At 38.3% G+C, this 22,772-nt stretch overlaps 1 protein-coding gene across 1 annotated transcript in view; it reads right to left on the bottom strand.

Annotated features, from left to right (window-relative positions):
- Window positions 1-287: 287 nt before the first annotated feature.
- Window positions 288-22,772, bottom strand: part of TFAP2B (transcription factor AP-2 beta) — a 216,463-nt gene continuing 193,978 nt past the window's right edge. Inside the window, exon 10 of the transcript XR_014232458.1 lies at window positions 288-4,945. The gene's annotated coding sequence lies outside the window, so the exon portion shown is untranslated. The remainder of the gene's footprint in view (window positions 4,946-22,772) is intronic.

The following is a 22,772-nucleotide window of genomic DNA, read 5'->3' as shown; positions in this document are numbered from 1 at the left end:
CTAAAATATCTATTTCTAAATTTCATTGGTTCTGCCCCCCATTTTTGGGTCACAGTTCTCTTGTGAATTCAAAACTTCTTGGCTTCTGCCTCAACATCTGAAAAAGGATACTAAGAACTAGGCATGACCCCAGAGTGACTGCAGAAAGGTGAAGTTGGTCTCAGTAGTGGTACAGATACTGGATCAGAAAGTCGGGCATCTCCATCAGCGGTACATGCCCTGGCTTAGATGTGGTTATCCTCCAATTAATAAAATCTTGGTCATTTTCTGTTTTTTTTTTCTCTCTCTCTCTCTCTCTCCTTCTCTCTCTCCCTTTATCTCTCTCCTTCTCTCTCTCTTCTTCTTTGACTGTATCAAATCAGATAAGAAAATAAGAAACTTCCAATTCAATCAAGAACACTCGAAAGGAAACATTTTCAGGCTATATATGACAGATCTTAACAGCCCCATTGCTCAGTGATCAGTCACTCTGATGTTAGCAGAGAAAAAGCGGGAAAAGAGAAAAGAATCAACAAATGTGAACTGAAACATGAAAATAAGCCTGAGTTTCCCTTTCACTATTTTCCCTTCCCTTTAATAACTCCATCATTTTTGCGTTAAAATATACATAACATAAAATTTGCCATTTTAACCACTGTTAAGTTCTGAGGCATTAAGTGCATTCACATTGTTGTGCAATTATCACCACCATCCATCTCCAGAACTTTTTTATCTTGCAAAACTGAAACTCTGTACCCATTAAACAATACCTCCACCTTTTAATTTTAATTTTCTCAGTGGCCAACATATGTCAGTCAGCCAACCTTTTTAGCATTTGCTATCTACTTATCTGGTAATGAAGGAAGTTGAATATGATGCTTCTGCTCCCAGGGGGTTGACACTGACGACAGAAGATGGACAAAGGTGCTGCTTCACAAGGTCGTTGAGCACACCTGACAATTAGGCAGGTGTTACAAAGTAGGATAACTGATAGTTTAGCTTCAAAGTTCTCGCTGGTAATACATGATACATAACTGTTATCCAGGGAATATGTATTTTTTTTTAATGATAGATTCCTTCAAAGAGAAGAAATGGTGTTGCTATTCTAACGGCACTTCTCAGAATGTTATTTCTGAGTGTTCATCCATCTTTATTTTACAGATTTTCTGGGCTAATTTTAAGCCAACTGAGATAGGCACTGAGAGCCCGAAGCATCCTAACATGTTCCTTGAACTACTTACTGTTGGCTACCGTGAATAGAGACAGGATTGGAACTGAGAATCCTTGTGTCCTTGGGCCTGTGCATGGGCCCCAAGCCCTGATGCTTTCCATATCTGTCATATCAGGATATGACAAATAGCACTTCAAAACTTCCCAGCCCAGCCTAAGAAGAGGTTAAAATACAATTTGCCCTTATTAACACACATTGCATTGCTCTGAAAATTGTTTGCATCACTCACAAACACACAACCTCTTATTCACCTTTGTGTCTCAGGAGGTCAGCATTGCAAATATACAGTCCAATTTTTCTTTTTTTAAATGGGAACCAGGTGTTGTTGTTGTTCTTTTAATTGTTGTTCTCGTTCTATGGCACCAAAGAGAAAGAGACGTGCTGATATATTCCAAATTGACTATTTGCGTTCTCTCTGCTAGTGATCATTAATTTTAGTTGGACAGTTATTCATGTAGCAATTTGCCACCATGATGACTGAGGAAAAATATTGAAGTGCTAGGCTTTTAAAATGGTAATATGTGGAAAGAGATATAATTCTCTTGCAAAACGTATTCCTCAAGTTTTATATTTGGTCTCTGGTGATATGAACCATAAAATCATGCTAGCTAGTCCAAACTGTTTTTATTGAACTCTTGGTTGGGGATAAAAAGGATGGAATCTTTTAAAAGCTAATTTGGAATACAAATATTTGGGCTCTAGCTATAGCGCATCTATAAAGATATCTAGAATTTAGGAAGATAACACCAACGAAAAAGCATATTTCTTCGGTTCAATCCTCTCATGGAAAATGACATATATGCCGCTTTAAATAGCTGCTGCTGCTTCATGAAATTCTTCAAGAAATGAGCTCTTTGAAAGGATTTTGTTCAGTGCACTGTTTCTGCTGGTGCTTCGAGACTGTTATTGAATTTATATGGAAATGAAAGATGGAGACAGCAGTGCAAAACCAGTGTTTTACCAGCTTGCCTTTGCTCAGCCTCACAGAAAACCATGCGATTGACTTCATTAAGATAGATCCCTCACTGGCTTCTTTCTGGGCCTCCCTCTCCAGCCTAAATAACACTGAAACTATCCAGGTCTGAGTCCCTAGACAGCATTTTAATAGAACATGTATCACAGAAACAGGAAGACCTGGACCCCATGGCATGAAGCAACACTGCAGAGGAGTTAAGGTGACCCAAGAGGACCAAGGGGACACCTCTGATTAGGATGGGCTTTCTCAGACTTTGCTATCTCTTGGCAACTAGTCTAGTTCTCAGGACTTTTAACTGCACTTAATTCAGGCTTTGAAGTAATCATTTGTCTACACGGGGCAAAATATATTGTAGAGAATCGTAATATCAAGAAACAGCTCGGAGAAAAGATCCAGTCCAGCATCTCTTATTTTATAGATGAAGAAACTGAGACCTAAAATCTTTGGTTACAGATATGAACCAAATCTCACCCTGGCGTGCTGATTCCCCATCTATGGAGTTTTTCCTATAAGTCATTTATAGAATTAGGCCATGTGTTTGGTGCTTCTCCACAGAAGGCAAACTCTTTTAAAATATAGTAGAAACTTTTTATACATAAAGGTATGAACTACATCCTCAAAGGGTTCTTATTTTCTTTAATCCTTTTAAACCATCTTTTACCATCTGTACATTAGCTTCTCCCCAACAAGCAAATCTATAAAATGAAATTCCTCCATCTCATTCTGTCAAATTGAACCACACATTAATTGAAAGCTTAAAGAATTATTGTAATCACTTACTATTTTTCTTTAATGATTTTCAAATTTTGAGGTGGGGCCAAATACCTTTCTGAGAACAAAAAATAGAGCAGAAGTGATAGATATTTGGCAAGATTTGCAGGTAAAATAGATTTTGGAAATGTACATGTTTGAGGAGGCTCTCTTATAGGATATACTTAAAGACATCATGCTTAAAAGAAAGCTCGAAGCAATATCATGTTCATAAAAATTAACTGCTCTCTTAGCTAAGGTACAAGACCTGAATTCATGTTTTAAAATGCTTCTTTCATAGCTGATGCTATCAGAATTGGTTAAAATTTTACAATAAATGTTTGTAATGATACAATCATAAAATTTAAAGGGTCATCAAAAGGTCCAATTTTTATTTCTTTACATAATTTCTCTACTTCAAAGGTGGTTCCTCAGTTAAGAGATAGCATTATCTGTAAAAGCAAGCTACTGGCCTGTTGTTATCTCTATGCCCCCTGAAAGGACACTATTACAAAAATTTTTTTCTGGGATTTATTATAGCATTTGATATTCCCAGCAATAGCCTAAATTTGTAAGACTTTTTCCTCTGTCCCATGAATAGTCACATTGTGTTACCAAGAAGTCAATTCTGTGTCTCACCCATCAACTTGTATAATGATAGTTATGCTATTTTAGTGTCTGTTATGTTCAGGTCAGTGCACTAAGCTGGTCATGCTCCAGCTCTAACCCTAGTCAACCCTCACAGGAATAAGTCATTATTCACTGCCATTTTACAGTTAGGGAAACAGGCATGTGGGGCTTAGCTGACTTGTCCAAGGTCTCCCTGCTACCCACGGGTAGAATTATCCAAACCTTACATTCTTTACCCTTCTCCCCAGCCTCCCTAAGAAGATACGTAGCCCAGAGGAAATAAGAAATAATACATGGTGATAAGAAGGATGTTACGACCAAGGGAGCCCGTAGAGACGGAGTGTGTGGCCTCAGGAAAGCTTGATGATTTCTGACACATTCTGCCTATAGCAATCCTTGGCCAGTGCCTGATTATTTTGGAGGACTTCTGTTTTCTGTAACATCTAAATCTATTGATCAAGAAGCATGTATCAAAAGCACACTATGTAAAAGGCCCTGTAGGAAGAATTTCCAGATAAAATACAGTATACGTATGTTCACATCAAATTATTTCGATGAGACATACTAAAAAATTCTTCATTGTTCATTTGAAATTCAAATTTAGCTGGGAATCCTGTTTTTTGTTTTGTTTTGTTTTTGTTAAATCTGGCAGCCCTACCAGTAGGAGATATATACAGTTGCTTTGGTTCATTTTGCTTTTAATTGTCCCTCTCCCTCTTGGTGAGACAACCCATAAACACATGAAAAGGAAGCCAATAATGCAATGTGATATTTGATAAATGTCACATGACTAGTGCATGTATTCGGTTTATCTTGAAAAGGTTCAAAACTCCTCTCAGAAATGACTTTGAGAACATACAGCCCTCTCTGCCCAGATGTCTTTCTAAACTAGATTAGTTACTGTCGTCACTGTCCTTTTTCACACTGATTCATACTTTTATTTAGTCAGTTTAGAGTCGGGGACCCAGGAGGAAGGGGATGACATACTCAGAAGGGGAAATGAAGGAGAGTGTAATAAGGGCGCAGGCAGAGCTAAGAGCAACTAGCAAGGAACGGTGAAGTCCATGAAGGCTAGCAACCTTGCGAAACCCTCCAGGGCAAGAGGTGGAGCCAGTACTAGATTCAATGAGAGCTTAGCTGTAGGAAAGAACTATAAGTTTTCCAAAAGCTGGTGAGACATGCAGCCAAAAGCGAACTGTGTCCCAACAGGGCAGGAACCAGGGGAATAAATACCTTGACCTCTGTCACTCTGCGCTCTGCTGGTGCCTCCAATTGACCAAACCCAAGAGGAAGCCAGGGTGCAGGAGAAGGATGCAGCGATTCCATAGAAGTCAGCTTCAGCTTCCAAGTGCACAGAGTACGGGGAGAAGGATGAAGATCTGAAGGGCACAAAGAGAAAATACTCAGCGTATTCTGTGAAATCATTCAGTTTTTGCACTTTGTAATAAGCATTTTATACATCTGCGTAACATCTGTTGCACCTTGTAATATTTTGTTATTATTCATCATTTTATCATTTTTTTCCTCTCAGTGGTCCATGAGCATCTCTCTTTGAAACTGATGAAAAAGCTACATATGATTTTGACCATTTCAAGCCTGCCATTGCCACTGAGGCAAAGGTGGCAGAACACAGCCTGCCAAATCCTGGCTGCCGGTGTCAAGGGAGAAAAACAGAGAAAGAGATGGAATTGCTTTTCTTTGGGATGAGGGGATGGTTTGCTTGGTGGGAACCCCACTGAAAGGATAGTAAGATAAGAGGGAACAAGGCAGGTTCACCTCCTTACAGCAGAGCCTACAGAAATCCTGTCCACCTCTCGCCCATTTCCCTGGGAGGCAGCAACTTGTTTGAGAGGGTTTGTGGGGTCACAACTACAATACCACAAATCCCTTCTCTGATTTTTGTCAGTTTATGACTATGTCCAACACAGACTGATCACTCTGCATTTCACAAACTTATTCACGAAACATATTCCACAACACTTTCTTTTTCCACTGAGCCTCTCATAGTACCCCACAGAGCAGGAGAGACACCTAGAAAATAAATATGAATGCTGTCCTGAAAATTTGAAACTATCCTAAAATTACTTGAGCTTTCTTAACTGCTACATATATGCAAAGAGCTGTTACATGTCGGAGAAGTTACAGATGTGCCTCTCAATGTCCCCTTGAAAAAGCATCATCTCCCTCGTACAGTAGGGCTCTGGGGACACAGGGATGCGATACTTGTTAATTAACATTTGTCCAAGTCCTCTGAACTAAATTGTATCAGATGGGCTTCTCATCACGGAAGCTGACCAAAGCTACTACCTGAACATAATCCGATTGCTGAATAGTAAGCTGCAACTTTCTAAAGGAATTACATTTAATTTTGACAAACGTGCTATTTCTGTCACAATATATGTATTGATACTTAACTGAATAATTAAAAGCAGGCATTAGGATACATGCTTAACCTCATAAAAGAAGTCTTTAAAGGAGCCTGTTAATAGCATTTTTTGTATTTCTCTAGCAAGTAGGTTATCGAGTTTCCTAGCATACAACGTATTTATGGTAACAGTAAAATGTAGTTGCCAAGAGCTGAGACACTGGAGTCAGATGCACCTAATGTGTGATTTAGCCACAAGTTACTTCCCTCTTCATGCTTCAGTTTTCTCCTTGTAGGGGGAGCCTCTAAGATGGTCCCCGATGATTCCTGCTCCATTGATATTCATGCCCTGGCAGAATCCCCATCCTCTTGAGTGTGGGCTGGAGTGAGTTACTCACTTTTAATGAACAGAATACATGAGAAGCAATGAGACGTCACCCGAGATTAGTTTACAATCTCCATCTTGTAGGTTCCTCATCACATCCTTTCTCCATCAAGTCTTTCATTATGGGGGAAGCAAGCAACCTCATGGAGAAGTCAGTGTAGCAAGGACGTGAGGCCTGTTAACAACCAAGTGAGTGAACTTGGAAGTGGATCTTCTGTGTCCTATCAACAGCTGTGTGAATGGGCTTGAAAGTGGCATTTCCCCAACTGAGCCTCAAGATGACTGCCTCCTGGCTAATACTTTGATCGCAGCCTTGTAGAGATCCTGAGACAGAATCACCCAGCTACCGCACTCCTGGATTCCTGATAATCTGGACATTCCTTTTTTTTTATTTTATAAATATTGTACCAAATGCATTAGTACTATTTCAACTCTGATTTTTAAGTTTGTTTAGATCATCACTGACTGCTTTTTATTTATTTATTTATTTATTATTTTTGGCTGTGCTGGGTCTTCATTGCTGCGCACAGGCTTTCTCTAGTTGCGGCGAGCGGGGGTTACTCTTCGTTGCGGTGCACAGGCTTCTCAATGCAGTGGCTTCTCTTGTTGCGGAGCACAGGCTCTAGGTGCGCAGGCTTCAGTAGTTCTGGCTTGCGGGATGTAGGGTGCAGGCTCAGTAGTTGTGGCACATGGGCTTAGTCGCTCTGCGGCATGCAGGATCTTCCCGGACTAGGGCTCGAACATGTGTCCCCTGCATTGGCAGGTGGATTCTTAACCACTGCGCCACCAGGGAAGTCCCAATTTGGACATTCTTAAAAGTCCCAAACACATGGGCCAAAGTTTTCCCACAGGCTTGGCCATTCATTAAGAAAAGAAAGGCAATACCATAAATATGATATTCTGCTATAATCCAGTATGTTGTAATAAAGAACTTAAATCCTGGAGTTAAACAGATCTGATGTGAATCCCACCTCTGCCACTAAGTGACTGTGCATCCCTGCGCAAGTGTCTTCACCTCGTCAAGTCTCATCAGTAAAATGGAGATAATAATAGTGCTTATTTCATTGAGTTGCTGTGGGGATTACATGATACGAAGCACATAAAATGCTTCTGCCAAATGGGATGCATCCTCTGAATGTTAGTTTATTAGAAGTTTCATGGGGTAAAATAATAACCAACACATTGCAACTAAAAGTTTTCATTCCAATAAAGAGAGTTAGGCATATAAAAATTGAACTATAAATACAATGAGGTAGCAATGAAATAATAAAACTGTACGCAAAATGCTTTGGAGAATAGAGGAGGGAGTAATAACGTCTGTCATAGGAAAACTTATTTGAGTGACTACATAATTATTTCAATGGTTATATGATTTGAGGAAGACATATTTCACATTGCAGTTGCTTCATTTATAAAATGGGCGGTTTTGGAAAACTTATTTTAGAAGTAGTACCAGCAGTGGGACTACTTTAAGAAAAAATCCCAGGAAGATCCCTGGTAGAATTTTCAAAATGAATAGGCCAAAACTGTCCCTTTCTTAATTCTCCTTCAGTGCTTACCCACCCCTAACAAACAAACAAACAAACAAAAAAGGTGGAATTACCTTCCAGCTCCTCAAGCAAATGAACTGACAGCTCTCTGGAAGAAGGCACCATGTGCAGGAGTGAAATGAGACTCTGGTGCCCACGTGGAATTTCAGTCTTGCCTGCCTTTCCTTCAGAGGGGGATGGTCTGAGTACATGTTCTTATTTGATCCTGGAAATGTGAATATGCATGAGGGAGGATGAGATTCTGTTATATAACCTGTATGAGGTTTTCCGATTTCTGTTATTGCTTTCCTGGAGTAAAAAGATGTTAAATAAATGACGTTAAATAATGTTATCTACAGTGTGCATGGGCTCTACCTGCTAGTGTAAAATGTGGCTGCAGTTTTGTCCTGGTATTATGGAACTAAAAAAGAACAGCTGTTTGATACTCAAAGGAAGGAACGCTCCTTTAAAAACACAAAGCGAGTATTCCTATAATGAAAATACATATATTTATTCCTGCTTGGATAACAATATTCAAATCTACTGTAAATGCTTTTATCTTAATTAAATTAATTTTTTCTTTTTACTCTGGACTATATATCAATTGGAAAGTTTACCTTTGTTAATAATTAAATAAGCACAAATTAAAGAAGGTATACTGCAATTTTTTTTTTTTTTTCTTAACAGAGGAGAAAAACATTATGTAATACCCAAGGCTCAAGTGCTGATGGATGAAGCTGAATTTGGAATTCTCATTTTATGTGGGTGCTACCTTTTTGGAAAAGCAAAATAGCCAAGTATAGCAAGGGACATAAAGATTATCATTTCCTTTGGCCCTGTAAATGCTAGCTTTGGAATTTATGCTCAGAAAATATTTTAACATAGCCAAAATGTTTTAAGAAAGATCAGAGCAGAATATTTATAATAGGGGAAAAAAGGGTGGAAACAATGTAAAAGTTCACCATAGGAGAATAATATAACAAACTTGAAATTTGGAACTACTGTGTTATCACACAGTCAATAAACATATATTAAAACTATGTAGACACAGGGGAAATGTTTATTACATAAAAGAGCAGACAACAAAATGGTATGCATATTTTAGCCAATTACATAAAAAACACATACATGGAGTCAAGGGCTAATAAGTTATATGCAAAAATGAGAATAAATTTTATGGTTATGAGATCATAGACATTTTCTTTTCAAAATATTTTTACAGTTGTACATAATTTTTTTTCAAAAATAAAAGTCATGTGAAAACCAAGAAAAAAATCTAAAATCACTCTTAAAATATTCTTGTGTGAACTTCATTCTAATCCATTTATCAATGTCTTATATAGCTCTTACATTTATTTTATGTTACTTCCCACATTTTAGATGTTTGAGAAAATGAATGGTTGTATTAACATCTCTGTTAGCCTGGGCTTTTTAAGAAGCAGACTTCAGAATGAGATTAAATGTGTAAGAATTTTATTACGGGAAATGCTTGTGTGAAAAGAAATAGGGAGAGCGTCCGAAAAGGTCAGGAGAGCCACCAGACGGTGAGGGAAGGAGAGTGAGAGACCCTTGAGTGGAAGTGACATGGGTGGCCCTGCAGTTTCAGAAAGGTGGGGCAAAAGCCTGGGCACGTACTTCAGGCAAAGTCGGCTGTCAAAGACGTCCAGTGTCCTCCAGGAACCCTTGTATCCTGACTTTGCAGGAGCAGCCCACTGGGCAGTGTGGCCTCAGGGCAAACATAGCTCTGGATTTCAAAACTCAGCATCTGGGGCCCTTGGTCAATTACTTCGCTCTTAACAAGAGGTCTACCAGGCACATTCTCCAGGCTGCCATGGTGCCCAATAATGATTTAAAGAAAGTTATCTGTGCAACAATATTTTAGCATCAGTCTGTCTGTCCTGAATGTGTCATAATTACTAGAAAGTAATAATGAAGCGTTGAAAAGTTTCAGAAGTGTTTGAAGTCAAGAGATGAGAGAGTCTAAATGAAACACTATTTGGAACTAAAGAACTGTGCTCCTTTTCCTGGTCTATCACTTTGACCAGCTCCAGTAACATTATAATTGGCAAGCAGTTGCTAAGTGGCACTTCTAGGCCATGTGTTAAATCAAATGTCTGCCCAGTATGTTCTACCTGGCGTGTTCTACAAACTAGTGAGCCATAGTATTTAAATGATGAGTCAAAGGATGCCCCCAGAGACCCTAGAGACTGTAGTATAGGTGCCAAGTAGTTCAAGATCCAGCTTCTGTTTCTATGACTTGCTGAACAGCCTTAGGGCAGGAATATGTTTTCTCTCAGTCTTAGCGTTCATAGGAAAACTGGAATAACTATAGCCATTTCATCCTCATCGTTATGAGGCTTAATGACAAAATATACTTAGAACACTTAGAACTATACTTAGCACATGTTAGCACTCAACAAGTATTAACCTCCCCCCACTATACACACACACACACACACACACACACACACACACACACACACTTTCATCAGGGCAAGTGAATCTTTGGTTCACTGTGGTTTTCAGGATAAATACAACCTCCTCAGCATCTCCTCTACAGTCATATTTCTTCTAAACCCATTTGAACAACTCTATCTCCCATATGTCCCAGCCCAAGTTTCTTACTCCGATCAAGCTGATCTCCTTGGGGTCTTCCAAACATACTGTATTCAGTTTCAACAGCAAACACTGTAACTGCTGCACCCCCTTCTCCCTTCCACTCTGCTTTTCCAAATTGTACTCACATTTTACCTTTTTATGGAGCCATTAATCTCTCACTTCTCTGAGCTTCTACAGTACTTATTAACATATTGTTCAATTTGGCAGTAAATAATACATGCTTATCTTACCAGCATCTACCATCTTTTATCCTCCTTGGCACCTGGTAAGAGTTATTAAAACCCATAGTGGATTCTGAATTAATTCTTATTTAATGAATAGGTACTCCCTCCCTACATTCCAGCTGACCCTATTTGCATTCCATAGAGCTATATGCTCTGATATATCTCTACATGTGACAGTGATTTAAGTGTATGGAAAGGATTTAATTTCTACTTGGAATAATCAGCTTACCTGGTGCAGAGGCATGTTTATGAACAGGGGTAATCAGAAGTGATCTGTGAAACAATGCTCTACAGCATTACTGCAATGCTACTATAAATTTAGAAGAAATTAATAGAACACTTATAAAGGTGCAAATGAATAAATGTGATTTCAGTGGCATCAGTGGGACAAAAGAAATGCAGATCTGACAACTGATCTAAGACAACTATCTCATACTAAAGTTTTATTCCAGAACCCAGTAAGAATCCATTCAATCTTTAGATAGTTTAAAAATAAATTAATATCTGAAAACAAGCAAACATTATTTAGCAGACATTCATATCCAATTAGGACTCATTCAAGACCTCACATAAAACAAATTACCTAGACCCAACAACAGCTTATATGCTTCTAAGTTCAAATGGACACTCTCCAAAGGTCTTATACATTGAAAAGAACATACTGTCCAAGTGAAACTATATTTATGTACAGAAAAGAGACAATGTAGCAGGAGAAAGAGTCCACTGGCAACATTCGTATCAATCAACAAATGTTGAAACAGGGGTATGACATGATGTTTTATTACAGGTGTCCATTGCAGGCGTCTTATGGCTGAGGAAGCACATGGAACAAGAGGCACACCTGAGAGGGAAGGGGCTCTACCTCTTTAACTTGGGATTTACTCTCGGTGCCGTCATTACCTCATATGATAAAGAAAAACTTGTTTCCATCAATCAGAGAAGGTGGCACTGAAGGAGGAGGAGGTGGGTGGCTGGTACACTAGGTGTAATGGCAGCACCGGGAAGCTGGGAAGTCAGGATGGGGTACCTTTGCCTAAGACAAGTCCCGCTGCGGGGGAGGGAGGAGATTGTGCCTCAGGAAAGAGCTAGACAGGAGAGGTCTGGGGCTCCAGGGTGGAAAACCTTCAAGCTGCTGTTAAAAGGTTACCATGTGCACCGATGGGGCTTTTACAAAGACGAAAAGTAGTGTTTGGATGCTGCTTCAAGCTCCTCAGCAAAAGGTGCTGTGTAGACAAACAGGCAAACTATGAAATCCACACCCAGCATCTCATGGGGAGTTGTCTAAGCAGCAAGACTTTCCCTGCCCTGCTTGTTTTCCTTCAGAATGTTTCACTTGTCCTAAAATTTCAAAAAGAGAACACCTCATGATACTGAATGCCCCTGCAGGTTGGCTGTCTTTTCTCCAGCCTTCATTACCTGCCAAAGCGAAGGAGAAGTTGCAAACGCAGGAGCTGTTTCCTTAGGATGGGTGCTTAGGTGTGGAGCACGGAGAAGCAGGCAAGAAAAGTCCTTCCAGTGGCCATTCCGTTTCGCTTTCCACGGGGGGGAGTATTTTCTTTATCATTTATCCCAACTGACAAGTACAAGCACTTTGGGCCCTAACTGAATGTGAACATTGTCAAAAGGAATTGGGCTAACGCGAGGCGTCTACAGCTCCAACGCCACCGCGGTCTGGTGGGGGCCTGGCCGCCGACGGGGCGGGGAGGCTGGTGGGCAGACGTCCCCGCGGACGCAGCCTCACATACTGCCTGCATCACGACCAACCATGAAAACAGTCACAACGAATCAGCCGTGCTGCGGAGAGGCTCCTTGGAACCTTCACATTTGATTTCCATCCGGCTGACGTCCGCAGGTTGTAGTCAGCGGCTCGATTAAGCAGAGATTGGGAACTAACCCAGGAGTCCAAGGCCGCTGGGGCCTCACTCGCTGGGCTGAGCCACTGGTTTGAAACGTGTTTACTGGCTTCAGAGAGCTCATCGTTTGCAGATGAGTACGGGCTTCGATTTCAAGGAGTGGGTGTGTATCAGTTCATGCTTCCTGACCTCTCCAACAAACAGTTGCTAGGAGTCTGGGAGCTTCTAGAGGAGAGAAATCCATTCAGCCAGGAATTCCAATACAAATACCAATTTAGAAAACGAGCTAATCCGTCTTGACAACATGTTGTCACTGCGGAGTTGCAAAAAGGAATTACACATAAATACGACTTTAAAAATTAGAGGCCCCACAATTTAGCAGCTTAAGTTTGCTTCTAAGGAACGACAGGGGAGCAGCAGTGATTTTCAGGTGACAGCTTGGAATTTGCTGGTTCTCCACGCGGCACAGGTACTGGTCTGATGGTAACACGAGCTCTCCAACTTGTTTCAAACTGAAGTATTATGGAAAGGTAAATTATGTTTTGTATTCATGACTGAAAGCATTTTACTTTAAAGCCAGTGCAGCTGACGCTGTCAAGGTAGAGATTCAAGTTTTATGTACAACGCCTGAAGCCCAGCCGATGTGAGTGAGGCAACATGACAGCTTGTAATAAGTAATTTTTATATAGTTACATTTATCACTCAAGTAGGCTCGGCAATATTAAACACAGACAGACCTTAAAATACTGCCTAGGAGGAGGACATGGGGGCTTTCTCCCCTTTTAGAGCAAGTGCGGGTGCAGATTTGGGTTCTTTTAATTTTTTTTCCAGCGTGAATTCCTGTTAATGTGGCACTTTTTAAGATATGCGTCCAAATGCTTTCCTGTGGTTAATATATCACTAAGAGGTTAAGAATGAAATAACCCCATTTGGCCCAAAGGATGTTATTTCAGGCTTTAATGAATTAGATATTGCTACCATTTTCAAGTGAAAATCAATTGCCTCAATTAACAAATTTCCACCAACCCAAATATTTACAAAATGGAAGGCCCCGAGTCTGCAATTTCTGCTACATTATTCCTTTGTTTCCCCTAAAGCTGTTCCCTTTGCGTTCTTCATTAGCATTTCATTTTTGCTAAAGCCACGAGGCCAGCTATGTCTCTGCAATGGCGTGAGGCTTTCATGCTTTCAAAGCTGACAACTTGGATATTCTTTCTCTAGGATTTTCTATAGAGTTTTGCTTTTTATCAATTGTTCACATACTTTTAAAGTTGGAGAAACAGGAATTTATCTAATTCCTCCACCTGGAAAATATATATATTACATTACATATAATATATATAAATGTATCAGGATAAGGATATATAACCAAGGTGTGTATGTATGTGTGTATATATATATATATAATATATATTAATATATACTAACATATGTAAATAAAAAAGGATCAGGGTATAGATATATATGTATTTATATATAGGTGTATGCGTGTGTGTATGTTAGTACTTTTTGGTATGTTAGTACTTTTCAGATTGAATATGTATGTCAAAAAAAGTACTGTTTAACACAGTATGCCATTTAGGAGTTTTACGCACATTTATTCATTTTTACTCATTTAATCCTCCTATTGACTTTATGAAGTGGGTAGTATTTTTAAACTCGGTTATCTATTAGATAAGAAAATTATCTTATCTATTAGATACGAAAATTAAAGTACAGCAAGGTTAAGCAATTTTTGAAAGTTACACATTCATACCAGGTATGAACTCTGGCAGTCAGACTTTAGCATGGGCGCTCTTAATCACTATGCTAAACTGCCTTTAAAAACAAAATGTGGGGGAAAAGAGGCTCTAATAAAATAACATAAACATGTGTTCATTCCTTTCAGCTGCATCAGATAGAGGAAACTTCATTCATCAGAAGAAACTATGTTTGCACCAATTTGCACTTGTCTATCAGAATATGTTGGTGCTTTTGTAAGCATTGAATTTTCTTTTCGGTTGCCTATAAAGAAAGCAAATTTAAAAAGAAGAAAAGTACTTTTCCCTCAAACCCTAGCTGAAACAAGTTAAAATGAGTTAGTTTGGATTCATTTGAACTATGAAGCCAAAATTCTTTGACCTGTGCAGCCAGGATTCAACCAGTCTTCCAGTGTGGCTCCCAATCATGCATTTGTTCCATAAACACGTGTTGAATGCCTGTGATGTGCCAGGCACTGTGTAGGACCCGGAGAAAAACAGCAGCAACACAACTAAACATAACTCCACTCTCATGGAATTTATAGTCTAGTGCTGTTGGTCCAGTATGTTCCATGACTGTACTAGATAATGAGGACACACAGGTAAAACAGGCATGGTTCCCACCATGTGGAAGCTGGCATCTACAAGTGGGAGGCAGATATGTAAATAAATAAGCACCTGTAGTGTTAAAATTGCTCTGTCAAGTGTATGCATAGTGGACCACATGAGTAAAGAAACTTACTACTATTGAGTATTGGGGCCAGTTGTCTCTTATCCTCCAACTACAAACAATCTGCCATCCACAACTGCAAACACATATTTGAAAGATATAAATATGTTTTTCTTTGAGCTCATTCAAGTATGATGATGGAAGCTAAAGAATATATTAATTTGAATTCTTACTGATCCCAAACATAAATTTCACTGCCATTCCTAGAAATTACACCTACCATCTTTAGGCCACCAACTGCATATATTGGAAAGAAAAGAAGATGTGGACTCTGGAAACTTACGAATGAAAGCTAGAACTACCGTTCCTCCACCTGCAGGGAGATTGGATAGAAGATGTCAAGCCCCTGTTCTGATTCCACCTAACCCAGAAGGAACTTTTGGAAGAGAAGCTAACGCCTGAATCGTTTTTTTCCTGATGTTTGTGTGGAGACAGGGAAGAAATTCACCCAAATGGTTGTATTTGAACATTGCCTGTGAGCTCAGCCTTGCTCGGATACTTAATGTGATTCCAATTGCTCTGGAGCGGTGATTTGCAACCAGAGTGATTCTGCCTCCCAGGGACCTTCAGCAACGTCTGGAGACATTTGGTTGTCAAACTTGGGGGGTTGCTACTGGCCGTCGGTGGGCAGAGGGCAGGACTACTGTTAACCATCCTAAAATGCCCAGGAAAGCCCCCACAGCAAAGAATTTTCTGGCCTGAATATCAATAGTGTCAAGGTTGAGGAACCCTCCTCTACAGACAACACAGATCTGGAAATAATTTGGATTCCTACTATCTTCAAACAGGGCGTGTAGACAAGTACTGCTGACCACCAAGGGCTTCAGCTCAAGTGCTGTCACGTGGTCTCTCTTGGACCTCCAGGGAGGGCTGCAAGAAAGCGGTCAGAGAGCAGGAAATGGCTTCTAATTAGTAGTGTCCTCACAGGATACAAATGCAAAAGACAATTTCCTGTCCCCTTATTTGATGGGAAGATTAATCGCTTACTGAATTCCAGATGAGGAAGATTTTCAAAAGTTTCAAATAGCAAGAGTGTAGCCGTAGAGAAGGCAATTATGTGCAATTTGTACAGTGTTCGACAATCAAAATGTAAATCTGATGAGTTTATTGCAGTAAATGCATACAGCATGTTTACCTTAAAGAGCATCAGGCTGTAGAAATTCTAATGGTTTCTGACAGTTGGGAAGAATTATCTTTTCATATTACAATTTTTATCTGTGAGATGAAAAGGGAAAATAAGACAAGAAATTTACTCCTAGGGAACTATTATCTGTGAGGGTTTTTTTTTTTCCTGATAAGGAGCCATATAGGTATGGGGCTTTGAAGAGATGGCAATGTGATAGCTTCAGTGTTCTAGGCAGATTTATCTGCACAGAGACAATTAATTTTGTTGCAACCACAGTGTTCTGTACAACATCTAAAATGCGATCAGATCCTCAATAAACGTTCTCTCCCTGTCGCATAATAATGTATACACCTAATGCACTATTTGATTTTGGTCTTCATTTTCTGGGTCAGAAAGGCTACTCAGAACCTTAAGATCAAAAAGCCTTTGCTAAGTTTCATGGGAAAACAAAAACCTAGCTTTCTTCTCTGCTTACATGTAAAACAGCCAGCTCAGTTTGGCAGGGTAGGCATTCAACAAATAGTATATTCTTTCATCCTTTCCCCCTTTTTCCCATGAGCTACAGAAAGCTTTTCTTCTTCTCTTTTGCTGAAACTTCCAGAACCAGAATAAAAAGACTGGGATACTTATATAATGGCATAGCCTACAATAAATATATTCTGCTTCAAATACTAGCCTCCTGGAAGTTGACTGTGATTGTGATTTTGCAATAAGATGGCAAAATAAAAAATTCAGAATGCCAAGCCATACTGATTTTATTGCCGCCTTCTCTCTAAAACCTTAGAGCCTACTCCCCCAGACTCAAGTAAGAACTCACAGCAAGATTCAGACTACTTCTAATACGACCGAGCCTCCTCCTGCAATTGTCAGCTAGATGCCTTTTAGCACCCTTACTGGAGAGCCCACCTTAGTGCATGCATATAAGGCAGAAGGACTCTTCACGGCTGGCTGGCAATGCCTGCCCATTGAAACAGTGCTGGCAGCACTGGTGCATGGCTACTCACCTGATGAAGCTTAGTCCAGCTGCTACCCATGCCATACAACTCCCAGCTCACACCACAGCTGCAGTGAAATGTGATGCTGTGAGCTGCTCAAACCACCTGGCAGCTGGATTCTACTCTAGGGAGCATCTACATTTCACTTTATGTCATTTAAGGGACTAATAGTAGTTATTATTCTTAGGAAACTTGTTCTGGGTGAAATAGCTGGTGAGAGGTTTTGTAGTGATCAGAAAAGATCACAGGATTAGGCTAATGTAAAACATAAAGTACACAGTGTTGGTAATGATAGGAAGTATGAATTTTCATTATTTTTAAAAGCTTATGTAGGAGGGAAACTTGTAACTATTATATCCTACTCCTTTTCATTATGGATAATGAAGTTCCCTGCTTTGAAATCCTTTGCACTTTCCAACATGCCATCTTATCTCATATAATATGGTTAATTAACACTTATAAACGGAAAACTAGGGTTTATCCATGGAGTTCATTATATTAATATAGCTTCTGTGGAGGACAATTTGGCAATATCTATCAAAAATACACCACAGCAACCTAAGTTTTAGTCATATATGCTACAGATACACTTGTTACATACAAAATAACATTTGTACAAGGTTATTTGTTTGCAGAATTGTAAACAACAATCCAAGTGTCCACCAATAGTGAACCAAGTAAATAAAGTATAGTACAACAGAATGGAATACTATGCAGCTGTATAAAAGACAAAGAAAGCTATATTAATATGGAAAGCTATTCAAATCTCTAGGATATATTGTTAGGAGGGGGAAAGCAAGGTATAGACAAAATATATATTGTGTGCTACCTTTGTGTAAAAAAGGAGTTCACGGGAATATATATTTGTATTTGCTTTTATATATTAGAAGTATATACAAGAACCTAACATAAGTGATTATCTATAGGAAGCAGTGGGGACAAGAACAGTTATGTGAACATCCTTTTCCATGCATACTTGATTATATTTTTTCTTCTTAGACCACACGACTATATCACTCAGTTAAAAACAAATACAAATATTTTTAAAAATATAAAAATAATTTCCCTGAAGAAAATGTATTTATCATTTGTTTTTGAAAGGTTGTTTGCTACCTTTATAAAAAGCATTCACAGAAAATATAATCTGAGACTTCTGGCTTCTGGTCCACCATGAAAGGAGCTTGGAAGTTGCTATTCCATCATAACAACAAGCAAAAAGCTGGGGAAAAAAATGAACATATTAACAACTTTTCTTAGATCCACAAGAGAGCTAGGTCACAGGGAAAACAACTGTCACCAAAATTGGAAGAACTGACAGGTGAATACAGAGAATCACAATCCACAGGAGCAGAAAGTTCTGCAGGAACCAGTGCAGGGATAGGAAAATCTGAAGTATAATTGACAAGTTGCTAGAGGTTCAGTGTAAGCCACTCTGAGAGTTAAAAACTCCAAGGCACCAAGTCATTGGAGTGAGAGGGCAGACTTTTGTGAGTTTTACTTCCTAAAGCTCTACCAGGTTTCCACAGTGAACAGCCAAGAAAAATCAACTTGTGCTTCTGCCAAGGAGAGGGGGAAAGACCCATTTTGAAATGAACAAGGACATTCTGTCTTTCTTAACAAGGTATGCCCTCAGGAGAAACTATTTAACCAGAACCTAACCTGCTGGGGGTTCTATCAGAGCCTAACTGACCTGGAGGAAGGGAAATAGCCAGCTCCAGCACATTGAGCCTTCCACATGGAAGAAAGGAAATATCAAATTCCAGCCTACTCTAGCCATCCTGTTCCACCCCAAAAGGAAAAAAAATCTGAGAAGTACATGTGAAGTTTGTAGTCCAGAGGCAAAGGTTCACTTAAAGATCAAGACCTAATCATAAGACTATTGAATATTTGCCTTCCCCTCACACCTCCTACCACATTCTTAAAGGCCTATTTTCGGCAGTTTTTTTACTCAGTACCTTGTATCCAGCAATCGAGAAAAAATTACAAGACATACTAAAAGGCAAAAAAGACATTTTGAAGAGGAAACATCAGACCAGTAATTTAAAACAACTGTGAATAAGACAGTAAGGACTTTAATGGATAAAGCAGACAACATGCAAGAACCGATGAGCAATGTAAGCAGAGAGATACAAATGCCAAGAAAGAACCAAAAAAAAAAAAAAAGTCTAGAGATCAAAAACACTGCAACAGAAATGAAGAATGCCTTTGACAGACTTAGTAGATTGGACATGGCTGAGGAAAGAATCCCTGAACTTGAGGATACCTCAAAAACTGAAAAGCAAAGAGAAAAAAAAAAAAGAACAAAATTAAAACTGTGGAACAGCTACAGAAGGTGTAACATATGTGTAATGAGAATATCTAAATGAGAAAGAGAGAAAGAAACAGAAGAAATAATGAAACAATAAAGTCTGAGATTTTCCCTCAAATTAATGTCAGACAGATCTAGGAAGCTCAGAGAACACTAATCAGGATAAATGGAAAAAACAAAAGTTTTCAACAACAAAAAGACACTGCACTTAAGCATTTCATTTCAAACCACAGAAAAGTCGAAGATAAAGAAAAAAATCCTGAAAGAAGCCAGAGGGGAAAAAAAAACACCTTAACTCTAGGGGAGCAAAGATAAGAATTACTTCCGACTTCTCAGTAATCATGCAAGCAAAGAAAAAGTGGAGTGATATATTTAGTAGTAGAAGAAAAAAACACTAACCTAGAGTTCTGTACCTTGCAAAATTATCCTTCAAAAGTGAAGGAGAAATCAAGACTTTCTCTGACAAACAAAACTTGAGGGAATTGGTTGTCAGTAGACCTGCCTTGTAAGAAATGTTAAAAGAAGTTCTTAAGAGAAAAAGAAAATGACAGGTGAGAAACTTGGATCTACGCAAAGAAAGGAAAAAGCATTGGAGAAGGAATAAATGAAAGTAAAATAAGAAAACTTTAACGTTCTTATTCTGAATTGATCTAACAGATAATAGTTTGTTCAAAATAATAATAGCAACAATGTATTCAATTAGATATGTTTATGTATATATATGTATATGTGTGTGTACTTATATATTTTCATGTATGAGCAAAATAAATGACAACAATGCTAAAAGAGACAAGTTGAAAGAATTAAGATTATTTTGTTATTGTAAACTATTCATACTACCTATGAGGCAATATAGTGTTACTTGAAAGCGGACTTGAATTAGTTGTAAATGTATATTGCAAACTCCAGGGCAACCACTAAAAAAAGTTTCAAAAGCACGACTGATGTGCTAAGAGAGGAGAGAAAATGGAATCATAAAAATGCTCAATTAAAGCCACAAAAGGCAGAAAAAGAGTGGAAGACAAAAATAACAAAAAACAAGAGCAACAAATAAAAAATTGTAACAAGTATTATAGATAGCAATCCAACTATATCAGTAATCACTCTGAATATCAATGATCTAAATGCACCCATAAAAAGTCAGAGATTGTCAAAGTGGATCAAAAACACTACCCAACTATATACTATCTACAAGAAATCCACATTAAATATAAAGGCTCATATAGATTAAAAATAAAGGGATAGAGAAAGATATTGCATGCCAATACTAATCAAAAGAAAGCAGGAGTAGCTATATTAATTCCAGACAGAGCAGATGTTAGAGCCAGAAAGGCTATCAGGGGTAAAGAGGGGGCATTATATAATGATAAAGGGGTCAATTCTCCAAGAAGACATAACAATCCTTAATATGTATGTTTTTAACAATAGAGTGTCAAAACATGAGGCAAAAATTGATAGAACTGCAAGGAGAAATAGCTGAATCCACTATCACAGCTGGAGATTTCAAAACCTTCTATCAGAAATGGACAGATCCAGCAAGTAGAAAATCAGTAAGGACATAGTTCAGCTCAACAACACCATCAATCAACTTAATATAATGGACATCTCTAGACTGCTCTATCCAACAACAGAAGAATATATATTCTTTTCAAGCTCACATGGAACATTCATCAAAACAGATCACATTCTTGGCCATTAAACACACCTTAACAAATTTAAAAGAATAAAAATCATACAATGTCAGATTTCAAAGCACAATGGAATTAAACTAGAAATCAGTAACAGAAAGATAGTTGCAAAATTCCAAAATACTGGGGGATTAAACAACACATTTCTAAATAACACATGACTCAACAAAGAAATCTCAAGGGAAAGTAAAAAAATCTTGAACTAAGTAAAAATAAAAAAACAAACTTAACAAAATTTGTGGATGCACTGTAAGCAGTGCTTAGAGGGAAATTGATAGCACGGAATGTATATAGTATCAGAAAAGAAGAAAGATCTAAAATCAATCACCTAAGCTTCCACCTTAGGAAACTAGAAAAAGTAGAGCAAACTGAGTCCAAAATAAGCACAAAAAAAAGAGTAATAAAAAGTTAAAACAGAAATCAATGAAATTGAAAACAGGAAATCAATAGAGAAAATCAGCAAAACTAAAAGTCATCTTTTGGAAAAGATAAATAAAATCTATAAATCTCTAGCCAGGCTAACTAAGAAAACAAGAGAGAGGACATAAATGACTAATATCAGAAATTATAAAGGGGACATCATTATAGACCCTGTGGACATTAAAAGGATAATCAAGGAATATTATGAACAACTTTATGCCCACAAATTTGATAACCTAGAGGAAATGGACCAATTTCTTTAAAGACACAATTTGCCAAAACTTACACAAGAAGTATTAGACAATATGAATTGGCTGGCCTGTATCTACTAAAGAAATTTAGACAATAATTAATAACCTTCCAAAAACAGAAAGTACCAGGCCCAGATGGGATTACTAGTGAATTCTATCAAACGTTTAAGGAAGATATTATACCAATTCTCCACAATCTCTTTCAGAAGACAGAAGCAGAGGGAATACTTCCTAACTCATTCTATAAGGCCAACATTACCCTCATACCAAAGCCAAACAAGGACATTTCAAAAAAAGAAAACAACAAACAATATCTCTCATGAACATAGAAGTAAAAGTTCTCAACAAAATATAGCAAATTGAATTCAACAATGTATGAAGTGAACTGTACACCAGAATCAAATAGGATTCATCCCAGGTATGTAAGATTTAAAAATCAATAAATGTAATCCATCACATCAACAGGCTAAAAAAGAACAAACACTAAATCATACCAGTAGATGCAGAAAAAGCATTTGTCAAACTCCAATACCTATTTATGATGAAAATGCTCACTAATGAGGGATAGAGGGCAACTTCCTCAACTTGATAAAGACTGTCTACAAAAAGCATACAGTTAACGTTATAAAACTTAGAGAAACTCAAAGTTTTCCTGCTAAGATAAAGTACAAGGCAAAGATGTCCCCTAACAGCACTCCTTTACAAAATCAGAGTAGAAGTCCTAGCTAATGCAATAAGACAAGAGAAAGAAATAAAAGGTACACAGATTGTGAAGGAAGAAATAAAACTCTCCTTGTTCACAGATGACATGAATGTCTATGTAGAAAATCCAAAAGAATTAACAAAAAACTCCTTGAACTTATAAGCAATTAGGGCAAGGTTGCAGTATACAAATAACATACAAAAGTCAAATGCTATCCTATACCCCAGCAATGAACAAGTAGAATTTGAAATTAAAACCGTAATACCATTTA

Source organism: Balaenoptera borealis (assembly GCF_965194805.1).
Source record: "Balaenoptera borealis genome assembly, chromosome: 12".
In the NCBI taxonomy this organism is placed as follows: Eukaryota; Metazoa; Chordata; class Mammalia; order Artiodactyla; family Balaenopteridae; genus Balaenoptera; species Balaenoptera borealis.
The sequence above is the reverse complement of the archived record's forward strand: the minus strand, read 5'-3'. Positions and strand labels throughout refer to the sequence as shown.